The sequence below is a fragment of the Capricornis sumatraensis genome, chromosome 3 (genome assembly GCF_032405125.1).
Source record: "Capricornis sumatraensis isolate serow.1 chromosome 3, serow.2, whole genome shotgun sequence".
In the NCBI taxonomy this organism is placed as follows: domain Eukaryota; kingdom Metazoa; phylum Chordata; class Mammalia; order Artiodactyla; family Bovidae; genus Capricornis; species Capricornis sumatraensis.
The window spans coordinates 151,310,561-151,333,018 of record NC_091071.1 but is presented as its reverse complement, the minus strand read 5'-3'; the positions used below and the strand labels follow the sequence as shown (position 1 = coordinate 151,333,018).

Genomic DNA, 22,458 nt, shown 5'->3' with positions numbered 1-22,458 from the left:
CTCTTCATGTGTGTGCTCAGCTGCTCAGTCATGTCTGATTCTTTGCATCCCCATGGACTGTAGCCTGCCAGGCTTCTCTGTCCAGGGGATTTCCCAGGCAAGAATAGTGGAGCAGGTTGCCATTTCCTACTCCAGGGGATCTCTCCAACCCAGGGATCCAATCTGAATCTCTTGTACCTCCTGTCATAGAAGGCATTTAAATTTCCTGAAGTTTTCTTCCAAACACGAGAAGATAAGCATCTCGTCTAACCAATAAGAAAAAAGAAATACAGTTAGAAATGCCAGGAAAAATAAGAAGCTGAATGAGAAAATCAAGATGTAAGTATGAAGTAAACTATGTGGCATGAATTTTTTTAATAAAAAATTTTATTAGCTGTGTTAAGGAAAGTAATTCTCAATATTTTATCTTAGAATTTCTAAAGCACTTGACAGTTGAGACACATAACATCTGTGAAATTGACATTGCAATGAATGATGTTTTTATAGTTGTTGAAAATAAGGGAGAAAACAATATGTTTTGGCAGGGGGAGGTAAAACTTAAAAAAATCCAGAAATACTAAGATTAAATTTATTAGCTAAATTACACCTATAAACTGAAATAAAATGAAACATAGTGGTTTCCCAAGTACTTCATCTTTCATAATCTGTTACTGAATATGTTTTAAGAGGATCAGAAGTGTTCCAATATCAAAATTAGTCCAAAGGGTTTCTATAAAAGAAACATTATAATTATGGAGACAAGGGACTTCCCTGGTGGTCCAGTGGTTAACAGTCTGCCTTTCAATGAAGAGGACATGGGTTTGATCCCTGGTTGGCAACTAAGATCCACATTCCACAGGGCAATTGAGCCCACTTGCCGCCACTACCAAGCTGTGTGCCACAACTAGAGAGAAGCCTGCCCATTGTACTGAAAGATACCACAAAGATCCTTCATGCCACAGCTGGGACCTGACACAGCCCAAAATAAAATAAATAAACTTTTTTTTCAATTATAGAGAAGAGATCTATTATGCAAATTATAGAACTCATAGTCCATAGAATCATCAGTTTTACTGGGTCTTACTGTTGACATTAAATACTAGGTTCTTATCTGAAGTTTGATTTCTTTTCCTTCTGTTAAGTCCACGTAAAATGACATGTAATGTTTTTATATAACGATGCACACAATGCTTATCTCTAAGTCATGGTTTATAGATAGTTTACTTTCTTCTTTATACTGTGATTTGTTTTTCAAGTATTCTACCTTCATCTTGGAATCAGAAAAAAATCATATTTTAAAGGACCAGATTAATAAGCTTGGGCACCACTTCCTGGCTATTGGTTTGGAATTTTCTGGGACATTTTCCCCCATGCCTAGACATTGCTTTCTTCTCTCTTCCTTCATACTCCTCGTCTCAGTTAGTTTACTCGGTGGAACTTAACAAGGATCTATTTATGTAAGAACTTATTTTAGAAAGACACCGGAATACTTGCTGAGAGATGTGTGCTATGTCTGTGAGCCTACCATTAAGCCGTAACCTGAACCAGTTAGAGAGCCCCAGCGTTCTCAGATAGGTCCTATCTAAATGCCCCTTTGCAGACCAGAGTCCCCTGGAGATCATCTTCCAGGATGAATGAGAGGGCTAGCCTCTGCCAAGTGAAATTCCAAAGATGGACAGTATTAAATTCATCCAATACTCATTTATTGAGCTCATATCCTGTTCCTTCTATACTGATCTAGGGGCTGGGGATACTGCTGTGACCTACTCTTTTACAGTTTATTTACATCCTAAGGCGTGAGCCACATAGTTAAGAATTGGATTACTTATGCTTATAAATGGTTCCTTAATTTTTTTTTAAGATTTTTTTTATGTGGACCATTTAAAAAGTCTCTATTGAATTTGTGATAAAATATGTTTTGGTTTTTTGCCCGAGATGCTTGCAGGATCTTGGTTCCCCGAACAGGGACCAAACTCATACCCCCTGCACTGGAAGGTGAAGTCTTAAGTTCATTTCCCAAATTATTTTGTAGATGTAGATGTCTGTTTCTTTAACTAAATTGAAAGTCTTCAAGGGCAGGAACCATGTACTTCTTTATACCTCCCCTACTGCTAGAAGCAGTGATAAACACATTACAGGCACTCAGTAAATATTTAGCAGTTGCCAACGAATCAAGTGGAAGAATAACAAGCAGGAGATAAGACAGAGCTTATGAGACAGAGTCAGAAAGGAAGCAGGGGAGAGGATACATAGGACACTGATAACAATGGCTCCACTGGGGCAGGCATTAATTTGAAAAAGCCTGGAAGGATAATATGGAAAGGAAATTAAGAGAATAATTCTAATAGATAATTATAATAGCATTTTTTATGGACTGAATGTTTGCATCTCTCCAAAATTCACAGGTTGAAGCTCCAACCCTCAGTGTATATTTAAAGAAGAGACATCTAAGAAAGTATGATTAAATTAGAGTGGGGCCCTGATCCAGTAGGATTAGTAAGTATCCTCCTAAGAAGAGATATCAGAGAGTTCTCTGTGTATGTGCACATACACACACACACACACCAAGCAAAGATCATTTAAGTACACAGGAAAAAGGTAGTTGTCTGCAAGCCAGAAAAACTGTTACCAAATGCAAGTCTGTGTGCCCAATGCACAATGAGGCCAAACAATACCAAAACATCAGAATTTGGAGCAGAGAAAGGCTTACTGCAGGGCCATGTAAGGAGACAAGTGAGTGGCTCATGCCTTAAAACCCTAAACTTCCTGAAAGCTTTCAGCAAAGCCCTTTTATAAGAAAGATGAAGGAGAAGGAGGGGCATGGTTGTGCTTGCATGCTTAGTTGCTCAGTCGTGTCTGACTCTTTGCAACCCTACGGACCGTAGCCTGCCAGGCTCCTGTGTCCATGGAATTCTCCAGGCAAGAATATTGGAGTAGCTTTCCATGTCCTCCTCCAGGAGGTCTCCCCGACCTAGGAATCGAACTACACATTTCTTATATCTTCTGCATTGGTAGGCCAATTCTTTACCATTAGTGCCACCTGGGAAGCCTAGGGCATGGTTTAGTTGTTCCAAAAAAAAATTTTTTCTTGGTGTCAGATCCTTTGTTCTTGAGGTCAGATCACAGTCAGGTCACCATGTACCTGTAAACCTCCACCAAGACAAATGTTATTCTCTATTCTGACAAAAAAGGGCAAGGTCATGGCTCAACTTTCACTCTCTCAGATTCAGGCTAACAGGAGGGGGTCCCTGTGAGGGCTCATGACCCTGTTCAGCAACATTCATCTAGTACCCAGTCTGGGTCCTCCCGCCAGTGCCCACTCCTGGCTGAAGAGGCGGTTCTCAGCTGGTGGTGCCTTCAGGACCAGGTTCCCAGGCTCAGCCCAGCTGTCATCACTGAGGGAGCCAGGTACCCAGGACCGAGCTGGCCCTCAGGCTTTTCACTTAACTGGAGACAATCATTTGTATAGGATCAATAGGAATACTTGTTGTAGCACATACCAACCAGCTCACAAGAATCTCCCTTCTTTGAAAATAGCCCCAACCACAGAGGTGGACCTGAAGTAGTGACGTGAAATGTCCTTTCAACTTAACCCTGACCTCTGGTCACCTCCTAGGAGCAGATAACCAATCTAAACTGTACCTATTTTTGAAACTTGAATGGAAAGCCTGAAGTTGGATGAAGGTTACTTTCATGGCAGTGTCCAGTTTCTAAGGCCTACATGGACTGTGACCCATGAATACTGCCACTGCCATTAGGTTGCAGAGGTGGGGATGGGGGAGAAGTTCACTGCTGCCTTGAAGCCTGGGCCTAGCCAGTGGGCGGCCCTTGCAAGGACTCAGGAGCTCTTCAGGACACAGCCCCAGCCTTCAGCCCGTCCCTGGGCCTCTCTAGATCACCCCACCAGCCCCAAGACCTGAGGGCCTGGAGTGCCCTGGGGAGAGGACCACGATCCACCTCTTACTGTACCCTTTACCACAAGGACCACAGTGAGGTCCGCTATTGGTAGAGTGGGACCTCAAACCACTGTGCTAAGGGTGTCACACTAACAGTCTCCAGCTAATGGGCATGTGCCCGCTCTACTCCTGTTAGAAAAAGACTCTCACCAGAAATCAACTATTCTGGTACCTTATCTTCTACTTTCAGCCTTCAGAACTGTGAAAAACACTAATTTTGTTGTTTAAGACACCCAGTTTGTGGTATTTTGTTAGAGCAGCTAGAGTAAACTAATATATAACATCCAAAAGAATAAAATTACTAACAATAAATTTAACCAAGGAGGTAAAACACTTGTACACTGAAAACTACGAAACACTGCTGAAAGAAATTAAAGGCCTAAATAAATGGAAAGATATCCTATGTTCACAGATTGGATAACTTAATACTGTTAAGATGGCACTGCTCTCCCAAGTGACCTACAGATTCAATGCAATCTCCATTAAAATTTTCATGGGCTTTTCTCAGAAACCAATCCTCAAATTCATATGAAATTGCAAGAGCCCTAAATAGCTGAAACAATGTTTAATAAGAAAAACAAAGACGGAAGACTCATACTTTCTGATTTTAAAACTTATTTCAAAGCTACAGTAATCAAAACAGTTTGGTAATAGCATGATACACGTATAGACCCAAGGACTAGAATCAAGATATCCAGAAATAAACCTAAATATCTATGGTCAACAGATTTTTGACAAGAGTGCCCAGATCATTCGGGGGAAAAGAACAATCTCATCAATAAATAGTGTTAGGACAAATGGATAACCAAGTGCAAAAGAGTGAAGTTGGACCCCTACCTCACTTCATATACAAAAATTAACTCAAAATGGACCAAATCCCTAAATAAAAGAGCTAAAACTATAAAACTCTCAGAATAAAACACAGTGGTAAATCATCATGATCTTGGATTTAGCAATGGATTCTTAGATTTATGGGGAAACAGTGGAAACAGTGTCAGACTTTATTTCTGGGGGCTCCAAAATCACTGCAGATGGTGACTGCAGCCACAAAATTAAAAGACGCTTACTCCTTGGAAGAAAAGTTATGAGCAACCTAGATAGTATATTCAAAAGCAGAGACATTACTTTGCCAACTAAGGTCCGTCTAGTCAAGGCTATGGTTTTTCCTGTGGTCATGTATGGATGTGAGAGTTGGACTGTGAAGAAAGCTGAGTGCCGAAGAATTGATGCTTTTGAACTGTGGTGCTGGAGAAGACTCTTGAGGGTCCCTTGGACTGCAAGGAGATCCAACCAGTCCATTCTGAAGGAGATCAACCCTGGGATTTCTTTGGAAGGAATGATGCTAAAGCTGAAGCTCCAGTACTTTGGCCACCTCATGCGAAGAGTTGACTCATTGGAAAAGACTCTGATGTTGGGAGGGATTGGGGGCAGAAGGAGAAGGGGACGACAGAGGATGAGATGGCTGGATGGCATCACAGACTCGATGGACATGAGTCTGAGTGAACTCTGGGAGATGGTGATGGACAGGGAGGCCTGGCATGCTGCGATTCATGGGGTCACAAAGAGTCGGACACAACTGAGTGACTGAACTGAACTGAACTGGACATATGAGCAATAAAAGGAAAAAATAGAAAAACTGGACTTCATAAAAATTTAAAACTTTTGCATATCAAAGGACTTTATCAAGAATGTGAATAAACAATTTACATAATGAGAGAAAATACTGGCAAATCATATATCTGATGAGGGTTTAATATCTAGAATATACAGAAAACTCTTTAAAACTCAACAAGAAGACAATCCAGTTTTCAAAGGATGAAAGCACTTGACATTTCTCCAAAGATATACAAATAACCAATAAACACACAAAGAGATGTTCAACATCACTGATCATTAAGGAATGAAAATCAAAACCATAAAAAGGAAGCATTTCATATCCACTTGTTGTTTAGTCACTACGTTGTATCTGACTCTTTTGTGACCCCGTGGACTGTAGCCCACCAGGTTCCTTCATCCGAGGGATTTACCGGGCAAGAGTACTGGAGTGGGTTGCCATTTCTTTCTCCAGGGGTTATATCCACTAGAATGATTTAAATCCAAAACACTGAATATAACAAGTTGTTGGCAAGCAGGTAGAGAAATTGAAGCCCTTGTACATTGCTGATGGGAAAGTAAAAATAGTGCAGCTGCTGTAGAAAACCATTTGGCAAGTTCCCAAAAAGTTAAACATTAAGAATTACCATATGATCCAGCAATTCCATTCCTAGGCATATACTCAAGAGAAATGAAAACATATACCACACAGAGACTTGTACAGGAATGTTTACAGCAGGATTACTTATAATCATCAAAAGGTGGAAACAACCTGAAAGTCAGCAACTGATGAATGGGTAAGAAAATTGTGGGATATACATACAAGGGAATAGTATTCTGCCATAAAAAGGAACAATTCTGCCACACCCGTGGTGGATTCATGTCAATGTATGGCAAAACCAATACAGTATTGTAAAGTAAAATAAAGTAAAAATAAAAAACATAAAAAAAAAGGAACAATTCCGCCGTAAAAAGGAACAAAGTACGGGAGTACAAGACAAGCTAAAATTTGGATGAAATTTGAAAACATATGCTAACTGAAAGAAGCTGAGACAAAAGGTCTCATATTGTGTGATTCCATTTGTATGATATATCTGAAAAAGGCAAATCCATAAAGATGGAAAGCAGATTAATGTTTATACCAAAGGGTGGCATGAAGGGGAATGAGGAGTGACTAATAACAGGGTCTCTTTCTAGGGTATCGAAACTTGAAAAAGTTACGAAACTAGAGAGAGGCAGTAGTTTTATAACATTAATAATACACTAAATGCTGCTGAATTGTGCACTTTAAAATGGTTCGTTGTTTTATACTTCGTGAATTTCCCCTAAGAAAAAGCCTAGAAGTTTGTGATACTTAAAACCTCCAGAGGCTCAGAAAGGGCCCTGCAGAGATTTCCCCTCAGCAAAGAGAGAACAGAAAGGGAGTGAGGGGGCTTCCCCTGAGTTGGCCCTTCTGTGGTTCCAAGACTTCCTCTCTTGTGAATCGAGAAGAGAGGACCAGACCAACCTTTCCTTTGCCTTGCCAGCTACTTATATAGGATTAAAGATCAGGTTTTTAGGGGTGTTTGCTCATTTGTCTATTTGCTCTGGGAAGAAGACACTGGCAGAGTCTCTTTTATAATGGGAATGCCCCCTATTGCACAAAACTGTTGCCCTTATAACTTCTGGAGGATGATTTGGCAGCCAATATATATCAAAGGCCTGCATGAAATCTTTTACTGCACCAATTCCACTTCAGGAGAATTTATTTTAAGGAGCTAATTCACGATGTGCATGATATTTAGCGATAGATATATTTATCAAACCTTTATACATTTAAAAATCTAAACATATAACAATAAGCTTCAGTATATTCTCATGTAGCCACAATGCAATACCCATTAAAAACTGTTACTCAAGTGATAGTAAAAGATATTCATATTAGTAAAGGGCAGGTTATAAAAGAGAGTATATGGTATGCTTTCATTCAAAAAGTACATATGTGGATGATGCATGGGGGAAGTGTGGAAGTCTATTCACCAAAGACAAACAAGCAGGATTAATACCTACTTGCCCTGAAGACTATGTGTATATTTATGCATTCATTTCACAAATGCTTTTTTAAAAAAATTCTATTTATTTATTTTCGGCTGTGCTGGGTCTTCATTGCTGTGTGGGCATTTCTCTAGTTGCAGCACGCAGGGGCTGTTCTCTAGTTGAGGTACGCAGGCTTCTCATTGTGGTGGCTTCCCTTGCAATGCACAGGAAGGCTCTAGGACACAGGCTCAATAGTAGTGGCACGTGGGCTTAGTTGCTCTGCAGCATGTGAGATTTTCCCGAACCAGGGACTGAATCCATGTCTCCTGCATTGACAGGTGGATTCTTTTCCACTGAGTCACCAGGGAAGCCCACAAATGCTTATTAACACCTATGTGTGCCAGACACTTCATATGTACAGGGTGTTGAGATGGAAGATTTGGATTTTCTTTGTTTTGTGTCTTTATATTTTCTGATTTCTCTACAATACAGAAATTTATCAGGTGTTACTTCTGCAAATTACTTCAACTAAGTCGAAATGACATGCTCTTACATGAGTTATGTAATCACAAATAATTAGTAGGCAACTCATATTTATTTGCCTTTTTTTAGAAGAAGGGTCATTTTATAGGGGAAAAAAATGTGCCTGTCTCATTGTCATGGGTTTTGAATTCAAGTCAGTCATCCACAGCTGTCTTGTTCATTTCAGTTGAGGGGTCAAGGATTGCCTGGAAGGAGACTTTTGTCCTAGTTTCAGTTCCAGCTCAGAGGCTCTGTCACTTTGTTGGATAATAGACTGGCGGTGGCCCCCTCCCAACCTTGCATGTGTCTGCAGACTCAAAGGCTTGAACCCTGTGTCAACCGAGAAAAATGCACAACCTAAAAGTTGAGAATTATGTTTTATTCAGTGAAATTTCTGAAGACTTAAGCCCAGAAGGCAGCCTCTCAGATAGCTCTGAGGGACTGCTCCAAAGAGGTAAGTGAGGAAACAGTATATGTAACAGCTTTTGCAACAAAACCCAGGTAGTTGGAACATCAGAAGATTACTGTTACTTAAAGAAAACCAGACATCTGCAATTAACGAACTTAGTGCTTTTCTATGTGAAACTGTTGGGTGGCATTGTGAGGGTCCTCTGAAGAGCTCTGTGTGGTTCTTTATGTCTCGGTGCAGAAAGAATTCCACAAGAAGCAAAGCGATGACAAGAAGTGATTTATTAGAATAGGATGTTTGTGAGGCTTACAAGCAGGCAGGTGAGGATGCTATACCCCAAGAACTTACTCAGCTACAGTTTTATAATAAAAAGAAAAGTGGGGTGGAGGGAGAAGACCTTGTTTTTCTTGAGTAGATGTCACGCTTCCATCATTAGTTCCTCCTCCAGGTTGAGCAGGGGAGTTTACATGTCTTTATATGGTCAAGCTAGGTCCAGAAATTATTGCTTTTTATGTGTGTAGAGAGCGTGTCCTAACTCACTGAGCTCACTGGGCAAGCTGTGGGTCTCATGCCACCATTGTTTTATTGCTTCGGGGCCTGTCTCATGTTTCTATTGCATGGTTTTGTTGCTTATTAAGCAAGCTTGCTCGGTTTTGTGGTTAAGTAAACCTGCAAGGAGATCCAACCAGTCCATTCTAAAGGAGATCAGCCCTGGGTGTTCTTTGGAAGGAATGATGCTGAAGCTGAAACTTCAGTACTTTGGCCACCTCACGCGAAGAGTTGACTCATTGGAAAAGACTCTGATGCTGGGAGGGATTGGGGGCAGGAGGAAAAGGGGACGACAGAGGATGAGATGGCTGGATGGCATCACCGACTCAATGGATGTGAGTCTGAGTGAACTCCGGGAGATAGTGATGGACAGGGAGGCCTGGTGTGCTGTGATTCATGGGGTCGCAAAGAGTCGGACATGACTGAGCGACTGAACTGAACTGAACTGAACTGAAACCTTCTTAAGTAATCATTAACTTAACAGGGGTATCCTATATTTTTTCTACTTATAATCCCCTAGTAGGATTACTTATTTAATTATCTACTTTGTCCCTTTATTCTGTCCCTGTCACATATATGCAAGAGTCTGGGCTCATTGAAATCATTCCTTTGATATGCACCTTAGCTACCTAGGGCCAGTATCTTGCTCTTTTCTACCCTGGATCCCCTCTCAGCAGATTGCTAGGGGCAGCTCCAGTGGCCAGTGACTTAATGACCACAGTATCCTGTGTTGACTGATATGGCAGGCAACATTTTTTTGCCCAAACCAGCCTTCCCTGAGGCTGAATGCCCTTTCCTCCCATAACAGAACTGGAGACCTGCATGTAGCTGTCACCCAGCTATCTCCCTCCCTATGTCCCCTATATCTCCTGACAGGCATAAGTCCTCAAAATCCTGAGAGTTTCCCATCGCCTCTGAGTTCTGACCAATGTAGCCGTGCTGTTCTCCCCTCTGAGAAAAGAGCTACAGATAATAAAATCTCTTCCTGCAGGCTAGCAGGGGCTCCCCAACAACCTGGTACTCTACAACTCAGCATCGCAGTCATCTGACCCCTTTTGTTTAGGGCTGTTCTTTAGCGTGTGAGGGGAGGAGGAAAGTGGTAGTGGGTGGAGGGGTTGGGTGGCCAGGTTAGGAGAGAGTAGACTCATCCTGCAGAGGAGTAGGGGGTCTTCTCACAGTCCTATCTATTTCGTCTATAACCAGCCACTGAAAACTGAAATTGGTGCTTTCTGGTAGTGGGTGGGGTTGGCTGCCTGCGCTGGACCCCTGGGCTTCCAGCCACTGTGGAATTCCTGAGGTGCCTGTTCTACATTCCTGTGTCTGGGTTTCTGTAAAAAAAAAAGAAAGAAAGCAACTATAATAGTTTGGGGCAAGAACCACAGTGAAGAGAGAACAAAAGGGGAAGTGATCCTGCAAGTGAGACGTCTGAGGCCATTCCTCCTACTACTTTGGCAAAAATGTGAAACCAGTAATACAATGTTTAATTATGTGACTTTCAAAAATGTTAGGAAACTTCCTCTGATGTCCAAAGTTTTAAATGTGTAATGTCTTTTTTAAAAAAATAATTTTTTTTATCTATTTATTGTTGGCTGTGCTGGGTCTCTGTTGCTGCATGGACTTTCTCTAGTTGCGGTGAGTGGGGAGCTACTCTTTAGTTGAGGTGGGCAGGTTTCTCATTGCAGTGGTTTCCTCTCATTGTGGAGCATAGGCTCAATACTTGTGGTTCTCGGGCTTAGTTGCTCCGCAGCACATGGGATCTTCCTGGACCGGGGACCGAACCTAAACCCGTGTCTCCTGCATTGTCTACCACTGAGCCACCAGGGAAGCCCCGAAAGGAAATCTTGATTAGCAAGATAAAGATCTCAGCAGGGTTGACTGCTAAGCCCCAACAAGGTTTGGAGTGAGCTTGTCAAGTGGTTTCCCCAAACAATGTTGGAGTGATAACACAGAATCCCGCTGGCAGTCAAAGAAAAATTGCTATCTTTTACCAACTAAAAAGCAGTATGTTCCTGATATAAATACTGTACTTGCAAAAGGAACCATACTCCAGGGGTGTTGCCCCCCTGCTCCTGACAGACGGACTACATGGGATTTTGAACCGTCTCCTCCCAAATATTGCTGGCAGAAATATCAACAACCTCTGATATGCAGATGATAACCATTGGCAAAAAATAAAGAGGAACTAAAGAGCCTCTTGATGAGAGTGAAAGAGGAAAGTGAAAAAGCTGGTTCAAAACTCAACATTCAAAAAACTAAGATCATGCATCCGGTCCCTTCACTTCATGGCAAATAGAAAGGGAAAAGAGGAAGGAGTAACAGATTTTATTTTCTTTGGCTCCAAAATCACTGCTGATGGTGACTGCAGCCATGAAATTAAAAGACATTTGCTCTTTGGAAGGAAAGCTATGACAAACCTAGGCAGAGTATAAAAAATCAGAGACACCACTTTGCCAACAAAGGTCCATATAATCAAAGCTATAGTTTTTCCAGTAGTCAGGTATTAGATGTGAGAATTGGACCATAAAGAAGGCTGAGCGCCAAAGAACTGATGCTTTTGAATTGTGGTGCTGGAGAAGACTCTTGACGGTCCTCTGGACTGCAAGGATATCAAACCAGTCAATCCTAAAGGAAATCAACCCTGAATATTCATTGAAAGGATTAATGCTGAAGCTCCAATACTTTAGCCACCTCATGCGAAGAGCTGACTCATTTGAAAAGACCTTGATGCTGGGAAAGATTGAAGGCAAACGGAGAAAGGGCAGCAGAAGATGAGACGATTAGACAGCATCACCAACTCAATAGACATGAATGTGAGCAAGCTCTGGAAGATAGTGGAGGACACAGGAGCCTGGTATGCTGCAGTTGATGAAGTTGTAGACTCAGACACGACTTAGGGACTGAAAAACAACAACCTCCCCAAAGCTGATAAAGTCACAACATCCTTTTAGAAAAATGAAAGTGGGACCCCAGCAGGCCAACTCACAAGGTATGGAATGGGATCCCAGTGGGCTGTGGCAGGACCTGATTGCTGGTGTACTTAGCAACAAGGGGGCTGGAGTCCTTGACTGTTGTCCTGAGAGCCTAATGAATTCCACTGGTGCTTAGAGTTAAAGAGAAAAGTGTTAGTTGCTCAGTCGTGTCTGACTTTGTGATCCCATGGACTAGCTTGCCATGCTCTTCTGTCTATGGAATTCTCCAGGCAAGAATATGGGAGTGGGTAGCCATAGCTTTCTCAAGGGGATCTTTTCAAGATCCCTGAGCTCAGGGATTGAGCCCAGTTTCAGGGAGATTCTTTACCACCTGAGCCATCAGGGAAGTCCTTTAAAAGGGGCCTTTTAAAGGCCCCACACAATTTTTTAGAAGCATTCCATGATTGTTCCTTTCCCTTCTGTACCACCAGGAAAGCGAAATTGCCTGGCTAGGACAGGAGGTTATGACCATACATAAAATATCTTTACTCATCCAGGGCAGTCAGCTTCTCAGAGATAGACTAAGATCCCTTCTTACAAGGAGCAGGAAAGGAGAAACTGGAAATAGATTTGGCTAAAAATCTAATGAGACTCTTGAAGTTTGGTTGCTCCCAGTAGCAGATGCAAAAGCCACACCAGTTCTGCTTGTTGAGAAGGCATGGAAATCAATTCATCACCTAATGACTGACTTCAAGCTCCTAGAATTCCAGTTGAGCTATTTCAAATCCTAAAAGATGATGCTGTGAAAGTGCTGCACTCAATATGCCAGCACATTTGGAAAACTCAGCAGTGGCCACAGGACTGCAAATGGTCAGTTTTCATTCCAATCCCAAAGAAAGGCAATGCCAAAGAATGTTCAAACTACTGCACAACTGTACTCATCTCACATGCTAGCAAAGTGATGCTCAAAATTCTCCAAGCCAGACTTCAATAGTACATGAACTGTGAACTTCCCGATGTTCAAGCTGGATTTAGAAAAAGCAGAGGAACCAGAGATCAAATTGCCAACATCCACTGGATCATCGAAAAAGCAAGAGAGTTCCAGAAAAACATATATTTTTGCCTTACTGACTACGCCAAAGCCTTTGACTATGTGGATCACAACAAACTGTGGAAAATTCTGAAAGAGATGGGAATACCAGACCACCTGACCTACCTCCTGAGGAATCTGTATGCAGGTCAAGAAGCAACAGTTAGAACTGGACATGGAACAACAGACTGGTTCCAAATAGGAAAAGGAGTACATTAAGGCTTTATATTGTCACCCTGCTTATTTAACTTATATGCAGAGTACATCATGAGAAATGCTGGACTGGATGAAGCACAAGCTAGAATCAAGATTGCCAGGAGAAATATCAATAACCTCAGATATGCAGATGATACCACTCTTACGGCAGAAAGTGAAGATGAACTAAAGAGCCTCTTGATGAAAGTGAAAGAGGAGAGTGAAAAAGTTGACTTAAAGCTCAACATTCAGAAAACTAAGATCATGACACCTGGTCCCACCACTTCATGGCAAATAGATGGGGAAACAGTGACAGGCTTTATTTTGGGGGGCTCCAAAATCACTGCCGGAGAAGGCAATGGCACCCCACTCCAGTACTCTTGCCTGGAAAACCCCATGGACAGAGGAGCCTGGTGGACTGCAGTCCATGGAGTTGTGAAGAGTCGGACATGACTGAGCAAATTCCCTTTCACTTCTCACTTTCATGCATTGGAGAAGGAAATGGCAACCCACTCCAGTGTTCTTGCCTGGAGAATCCCAAGGATGGGGGAGCCTGGTGGGCTGTAGTCCATGAGGTCGCTAAGAGTTGGACACGATTGAGCGACTTCACTTTCACTTTTCACTTTCATGCATTGGAGAAGGAAATGGTAACCCACTCCAGTGTTCTTGCCTGAAGAATCCCAGGGACAGAGGAGCCTGGTAGGAGGCCATCTATGGAGTTGCACAGAGTCAGACACGACTGAAGCAACTTAGCAGCAGCAGCAGCAAAATCACTGCAGATGGTGACTGCAATCATGAAATTAAAAGATGCTTGCTCCTTGGAAGAGAAGTTATGACCAACCTAGATGGCATATTACCGGAGAAGGCAATGGCAACCCACTCCAGTACTCTTGCCTGGAAAATCCCATGGACAGAGGAGCCTGGTGGACTGCAGTCCATGGAGTTGTGAAGAGTCGGACATGACTGAGCAAATTCCCTTTCACTTCTCACTTTCATGCATTGGAGAAGGAAATGGCAACCCACTCCAGTGTTCTTGCCTGGAGAATCCCAAGGATGGGGGAGCCTGGTGGGCTGCCGTCTATGGGATCGCACGGAGTCGGACACGACTGAAGCGACTTAGCAGTAGCAGCAGCAGATAGCTTATTAAAAAGCAGAGGCATTATCAACAAAGGTCCGTCTAGTCAAAGCTATGCTTTTTCCAGTTGTCATGTATGGATGTGAGAGCTGGACTATAAGGAAAGCTGAGGGCCGAAGAACTGATGTTTTTGAACTGTGGTATTGGAGAAGACTCTTGAGAGTCCCTTGGATAGCAAGGAGATCCAACCAGTCCATTCTAAAGGAAATCAGTCCTGAATCTTCATTGGAAGGGATGACGCTGAAGCTAAAACTCCAATACTCTGGCCACCTGATGTGAAGAACTAATTCATTTGAAAAGACCCTGAGGCTGGGAAAGATTGAAGGCAGGAGGAGAAGGGGACAACAGAGGATGAGATGGTTGGATGGCATCACCGACTCAATGGACATGAGTTTGAGTAAGCTTTGGAAGTTGGTGATGGACAGGGAGGCCTGGCGTGCTGCAGTCCATGGGGTTGCAAAGAGTTGGACATGACTGAGCAACTGAACTGAACTGAAATGAAGCTCCTAGCCACTCTGGCCATGAATACCTTACTGATGACATGTGGGTGGAGGAAGAACAGGTAAAGACTAATTAGGGCTTGTTACAGTGAGCCTTTACATCCACAATGAAGCCATCATCTCACAATCACCCACAGATGACAAGAGAGGAAACTATAACTTCCTGGAGGGCCACTGTAACTCAGGCCTGGATTTATAGTGGAAATCACGAATGCCCCGATGATGAGATAGTCACTCAGGGTTAGGTGGAGCAGTTTATTCAATGGGTACCATCAGTCTTTAAGGGACAGTTATATCTTCTCTCGTGCCCCAAAGAGAGACGCTGGAAAACTATTTGGTTCTAGGCAACCAATTTTCCAGAATGGAAGCCTAGACACAGATCGAGATAAATGCCCTTCAGGCTAAGAGAGGGTGTTATGGCTTGAACTGGGTCCCACTGGCAAATTTATCTGTTGAAGTCCTAAGCCTAGTACCTCAGAATGTGACCTTATTTTAAGATGATGTCTTTATAGAAGTAATCCAGTTAAAATGAGGTCACAAGGGTGGACCTGAATCCAGTAGGACTGGGGCCCCCATACAAAGGGGAAATTTGGACATAGCCGCACATACATTCAGGGGAGAATGCCATGTGATCATGATGACAGTCATCTACAAGGCCTGTGTCAGTGACTAACAATTACGCAGACAGAAGCTGTGGCAAAGTTACGTGGCCACTAGGCACTGGCTCTCTAGGGGTTTGGACGTGGTGCTTGCCTGACATCACCACTTAGAACACTCCATTTGAAAGATACTGCCTAGCTTGTTTTTGAGTTCTGGTGGACACTGAGAGATAGACAAAGCAAAGTGTTGCTGTACCCTGATGTGCCTCTCATGAGATGAGTCAGAAAGGAGAACACCAGGGGAATTCCCTAGTGCTCCAGTAGTTAGGACTCTGTACTTTCACTACTGTGGCCCGAGTTCAATTCCTGGTTAGTGAACTAAGATACTACAAGCTGTACGGCAAGGCAAAAAAAAAAAGGTGGGGCGGGGGGAAGAAATGAGAACAATGTCCAAGAAAGAAGTAAACCTAGCATTAAGTGGTTAGTCACTCTCTAGATGTGCTGATTCAAATGAAGGGTATATACTTAAACCTTGGGTTTCTTGGGGGCTTCAACACACTGAGGTTCCTGACAATGCCTTGGCCTGTTTCATGGATGGATCAGCTAAGTTGAAGGCCATGGGGTCTACTGAGCAGCTATTGTTGTGCAACACAAAGAAAAATGTTTAAAAGTATGCATGATATGCATGGAAGGGGCATCCCTGGCAGTCCAGTGATTAAGACTCTGTGCCCCCAATGCAGGGGCACAGGTTCAATCCCTGGTCAGGGAACTATGATCCAATATGCTGCAAGGTGCAGACAGAGAAATAAAAAAACTATGCACAGAAATGCCACTTACTGGGCAGAGTTATGAGCTATGGTATTTGCCTTAAAAAGACCTCTCCATAAATACCTTGTTACATTTTCACTGATTCAGGGCAGAATGGGCTGTTACTTGGCTGCAGGATGCCTAGCTAGTCAAGTCTCAGCCTTTCTGAGGATACCATTGTGGCAGCAGATTACACAAGATCCACACTCCCTGTCTGTGACCCAGGTGATGTCTATGGAAAAGGTGTTCTTGGATGAACATCAGTGGAATCAGCAAACTGATAAGATCTGGGATGCCCATTGCACAAGGCATGGTAAACGGTTCACAATTCAAGACTGAGCCCCAAAACAAGTCGTTTGAGCAAAGTCAAGAAAACTTGGCAGACTGCCAGCTACAAAGGCCAGTGGCAAAGGACACTTTGGGGCACATAGCAAAGGGGTACTGGATCTGGCCTGTCCTGGCAAATAGACTGTGTAGGTCCCCTATCATTCTCATAAGGGTGGCATTGGACACTGGCTGCAGTAGATACCTTTTCAAGGCATGGCACTGCCATCTTCATCCACACAGCAGATAGGGGTGGAACAGGTGCATAGTCAAAGACCCTTAGATGGACTGTATTACATATTTGGATTCCCAAGAGCATCCAATCAGACAGTGGCACCACCTTTATAGTAACAACTGCCTACCAGTGGGCAGCTACTTGGGGGTATTCACTGGATCTTTCATGCCTCATATCACCCCCAGGGAGCAGGTGCCACTGAAAGAGGAAACAGACACTTAAAGGAGAAGTTGAAAAAGATAACTGGACAACCAAGGCTCAGTTCCCAGTGGACACTTCAGAAAATCAGTTTGGACTATAAATGTGGCAGTTCACCAGAAGAGTACCTCCTGTTTAAGCAATTTTTCATTATGACATGGGGAAGGTGGCAAGAGGTCCAGATAGGCTGTAAGAGACCCGAACTACATAATTCCCTCTTCTCATTCTTCCACTTTTCTTCCCACACCTACCCCCTTGGGAAACCAGGCCACCAGAAATTGCAAGTAGAAAGATGAGTCAGGGAGTGAACTACTCAAATGATAGGGGACCTACACAGTCTATTTGCCAGGACAGGCAAGATCCAGTACCCCTTTGCTATGTGCCCCAAAGTGTCCTTTGCCACTGGCCTTTGTAGCTGGCAGTCTGCCAAGTTTTCTGGACTTCAAACAACTTGTTTTGGGGCTCAGTCTTGTTTTGGTGCTTCTTCAGTCGCCATCTTTGCTTGCCGCTGTTGCACAATCATAGATGTTAATGGTAATGACCTTGATATGAGGTGACAACTCCTAAGATGGTCTTGATGTGGCCCCCATGTCAGGAGGTGGGAGATGTTCTAGGGTGGTACCAGGTATACAAGAAAGAAACAACTGAGGCACCTCAGGAGAAACCAGGGATCATGTGAGGGTAAGACCCAGGAGGATGGGGACAAAGAATGGAGTGACTGCTAGAGAGACTGCTCAAACTGGTCATGTGGCCGTGGAAATGACAAGTGCACCTGTGCGGTGTGGGACATTGGAGATCAACCCTGGGAGGCTGGGGGTAGAGGGAGGGACTATTAATCTCTCTCTTTCAATTCTTGTCTACAGACATCTCACCAGTTTAATCCAGACTGCTGTCACCACCCTCAACTTGACCACTGGCCAGAGAGAATCTGATCTGAAAACTCTCAGAAATGTCCCAAGATCCAGTGGCGTCAGAAAGAACTAGTCTCCACTAAAGATGACAGAGCAAGATTAACTTTCTGGACATTGATTTGGCCTCTTCAGCCTCATCCTGCTACCGCTGGCCTCTTTTGTTTATTCATCAGTCACGGGTTGTTCTACAGGCTTCAGCATGGGTGGCAATAGACAATCACACTGCCCAGAACTTCTGTGGCCCAGCTGAGGTGGGGGAGGTGTGGCCGCTGACAACTCTAGTTGTCCCCTGAACGAGGAGCCTGGGTGCAGTCTGCTGCCGCTGCTGCTGCTGCTAAGTCGCTTCAGTCGTGTCCAACTCTGTGTGACCCCATAGACGGCAGCCCATCAGGCTCCCCCATCCCTGGGATTCTCCAGGCAAGAAGACTGGAGTGGGTTGCCATTGCCTTCTCTGGCAGTCTGCTGCAGTCCAAATAGGCCTAGTCAAACTAGAGAGAGTCATGGTTGTAGTGACTTCCACCTGATGGTGCCTAAGACAAACAGAACAGATTTGGTATGAGCTCCTAACAGTAAAATTAGAATATCTATCTGGGGACTTCCCCAGTGATCCAGTGGCTAAGACGCCGTGCTCCCAGTACAGGAGGCCAGGGTTTGATCCCTGGTCCAGGAACTAGATTCCATGTGCCACAATGAAGATCTAAGATCCCACATGCCCGATGCAGCTAAATAAATATATAAAAGTAAACATTTAGAATATCTGTCTGATGGGGTGATCTCTGCCCCTGAGAATCCTTAGTTGGATCAGTGAAAGGTCAGGGTTGGAGCCATGGGGCAAACACACACATATCCACACATTCAAAGACCTGAGCTACAGCTTAAGAGCTCAAAACGTGAGTTTTGGCAGACTTTGTGATCCCCCTGGAACATGAGAGACTGGAGGACTGTACGGTATGTCATTATACCTCAAGAAAGCTGTCAGAAGGAAAAAAAAAAACCACATTAAAATCATCTAAAAGTGAAAGTGATAGTCACTTAGTCGTGTTCGACTTTTTGCGACCTCATGGACTGTAGGTAGCCCTCCAGGCTCCTCTGTCCATGGGATTCTCTTGGCAAGAATACTGGAGTGGGTTGCCATTCCCTTCTCCAGGGAATCTTCCTAAACCAGCAATCGAATCCAGGTCTCCTGCATTACAGGCAGGTTCTTTACAGTCTAAAATCTCCCTTCAAAAAAAAACAAAAAAGGAATATTGCCTTGTGATGTTCTATTCTCCTACTCAGGGGCCTGTTTGGTTTACTGATGATGGGTTCTTTGGGGAGGCTCTCAGCGCAAGGAAAACAACACTGAAACAGCAAGTAAATAGTCCTGAGGACAAAAGTGAACTCATAAACAACCAGTACTTTTTGGCCAGTGTCAACAAACCTGGCCCGAAAAGCTGGCAACCATCAGCTAGATAAACAGACGGAGAGATGTAACTTCAGGCACCCTTTTGCCTCTCCTGACAGATGCCAGCAAGAGGCATCATTTAGGGTCAAAGGTGAAGAGGAGTCCAGCTGGGACAGCCATGAGTCAGTGCTGTCCAAGTGTCATCAGGAGTTTAGCCTCAACCCCCTCACATAAGTGGAATTCACGTTTCCAAGTGACAGAAGGTGCTAAATATTTAACAGCATTCCCAGGTTCTCCTTGCTCTGAGTCTTGCCTTGAGAGCTCTTCTCGAAGATCAGACCAAGCCAGGGGTCCATCTGGACTCATGATGAGCATGATTACTTGTATTTTTTATTTTGAATATTTTAATGTGGGTGATTTAAAAACTAACACTATATACTGTCCCTCCAGAATCAAGAACTGTTAATATTTGTCATATTTGTTTTAAATACTTTTTAAACATGAAAGCATTTCAAAGTCCCCTTTTTATCTTTCCCTTTACCCTGGCCCCAGAGCAACCACTATCTTGAATTTGAAAAGTGTTTGTTCTGTACACACACTATGATAGCTCATATCATCTTCATGTGGCTTTTAATTTCTAGAAATATTAACAGTGTCTTACATATCATGCTTATTTAAATTATATGCAGAGTACATCATGCAAAATGCCAGGCTAGATGAGTCACAATCTGGAATCAAGATTGCTGAGAGAAATATCAATAACCTCAGATCTGTAGATGACACAACCTTAATGGCAGAAAGTGAAGAGGAACTAAAGAGCCTCTTGATGAAAGTGAAAAAGGAGAGTGAAAAAGCTGGCTTAAAACTCAACATTCAAAAAACTAAGATCATGTCATCTGGTCCCATCACTTCATGACAAATAGATGGGGAAACAATGGAAACAATAACAGACTTTATTTTGGGGGGCTCCAAAATCACTGCAGATGGTGACTGCAGCCATGAAATTAAAAGACATCTGCTCTTTGGAAGGAAACCTATGACAAACCTAGAAAGCATATTAAAAACCAGAGACATCACTTTGCCAACAAAGGTCCATATGGTCAAAGCTATGGTTTTTTCCAGTAGTCATGTACTGATGTGAGAACTGGACCATAATGAAGGCTGAGTGCCAAAGAATTGATGTTTTCAAACCATGATGCTGGAGAAGACTCCTGAGAGTCCCTTGGACAGCAAAGAGATCAAAGCAGTCAATCCTAAAGGATCAACCTGAATATTCATTGGAAGGACTGATGCTAAAGCTGAAGCTCCAATACTCTGGCTAGTTGAAACGAAGAGCTGACTCAGTGGAAAAGATCCTGATGTCAGGAAAGATTGAAGACAGGGCAGAAGGAGAAGAGGGCTATAGAGGATGAGATGGTTGGATGGCATCATCGACTTAATGGACATGAGTTTGAGCACACTCCAGGAGATAGAGAAGGACAGGGAAGCCTGGCGTGCTGCAGTCCATGGAGTTGCAAAGAGTAGGACACAGCTGAGCAACTGAAAAACAACACATATCATTTTATACTCAACTTTGGTTCTGAGTTCTATTTCTTTAATGGAAGATAGTTGATTTACAATATTGTATTAGTTTCTAGGTACAGCAAAGTAATTCCATTTGACATATATATATACACATATGTATATATATTTTTCTTTTTCATATTCTTTTCCATTATAGGTTATTACAAGATATTGAATATAATTCCCTGTGCTATATAGTAGCTCCTTGCTGTTTATCTATTTTATATACAGTAGTGTGTATCTGTTAATCCCAAACTCCTAATTTATCCCTCTCCCTGCTAAGTTCTATATTGATATATAAAAGCTTGTGCATTCATTACAAATATTGCATAGTGTTACACTATATGACTATATCACAATCTATCTACCCTGTTGATGGGCATTTAACATGCTTCTGAATTTTTTATTTTACAAACAAAGCTACAAAAAAAAAACGTTTGTGCATGTGTGCAGCCATTACTTCGATAATCATAAAAATGTCTGCTTTTATGCAAGACAGAAGCACTGTCATAAGGTTACACAGGATAGGTGAACAATAAGAATTTCCCTCTGGTTGTTTATTGTAGAGAAACAATGGACTGAGAATAGAGGAAGATCTAAAGGTGATCCAGGAAAAGGCATTGCCTGCGACATCTTCAGAGAGGCTATTAGGAAAACAGAAGCATTTCCCATCCGAAAGCCACACTCCTGACACACCCAGAGGCAAACCTCTGTACACTGTGTACACCTGCAAGTTGGGCTGGTCTGGAGTGGAACAATGAGAGTATTCCAAGAACAAGGACAAGGTGACTAGCAATGGACACAGAACTAAAAAGAGGGTGCAGACGCAGAAGTGGACATCAAAAGTAAGGACACAGAGCCAAACAGGGGTACAAGAGGAAGACCTATTAAAGACTTCAAAATAGTATGCTGGACCAGGAAGCTAGGTCAGCCATCCTTTTATCTCTTGCTTTCCATTCTTTTGTTGTTGTTCTTAAAAAATTTTAAGGTAATATGTATATGCACACTGTTAAAATGTAAACAGTACAAAAAGGGCACAAAAAGACTCAAAAGTTGGTGAATTATGCCTGGGCAGGATGAAGCCAGAGGAAACTCTGATGGAGGTTCATAGCAGTCCTGCAGTAAAAAGTTAAGTCTTTCTCCTAAGTCTCATCTCTAGACTCAAGACCCCTACACAGAAGCAGCCAAAATTACCAATTTCTTGTGTGTCCTCCCAGGGGTATTTTATACACATTCTCTCTCTCTCAGTAAAAAAATTTCAAACAGTAAAAAAATTTTGCCTGCAATGCAGGAGACCCTGGTTCAGTCCCTGGATCAGGAAGAACCCCTGGAGAAGGGAATGGATACTCACTCCAGTATTTTTGCCTGGAGAATTCCATGGACAGAGGAGCCTAGTGGGCTACAGTCCATGGGGTCACAAAGAATTGGACACAACTGAGCGACTAAGCATGATGGCATATTATATAGTTTTGGACCTTACTTTCCGCCCATATCACAATAAGAAATTCATATCAATACACATAGATCTGCCCCTATTCTTTTTTAAAAGATTTAACATTTTAAGATGTTTTTATTTGTTTATTT

At 42.8% G+C, this 22,458-nt stretch overlaps 1 protein-coding gene across 3 annotated transcripts in view; it reads right to left on the bottom strand.

Moving 5' to 3' along the window:
* Window positions 1-22,458, bottom strand: part of CYP27A1 (cytochrome P450 family 27 subfamily A member 1) — a 58,770-nt gene that overhangs the window by 25,779 nt on the left and 10,533 nt on the right. The window lies entirely within an intron of this gene.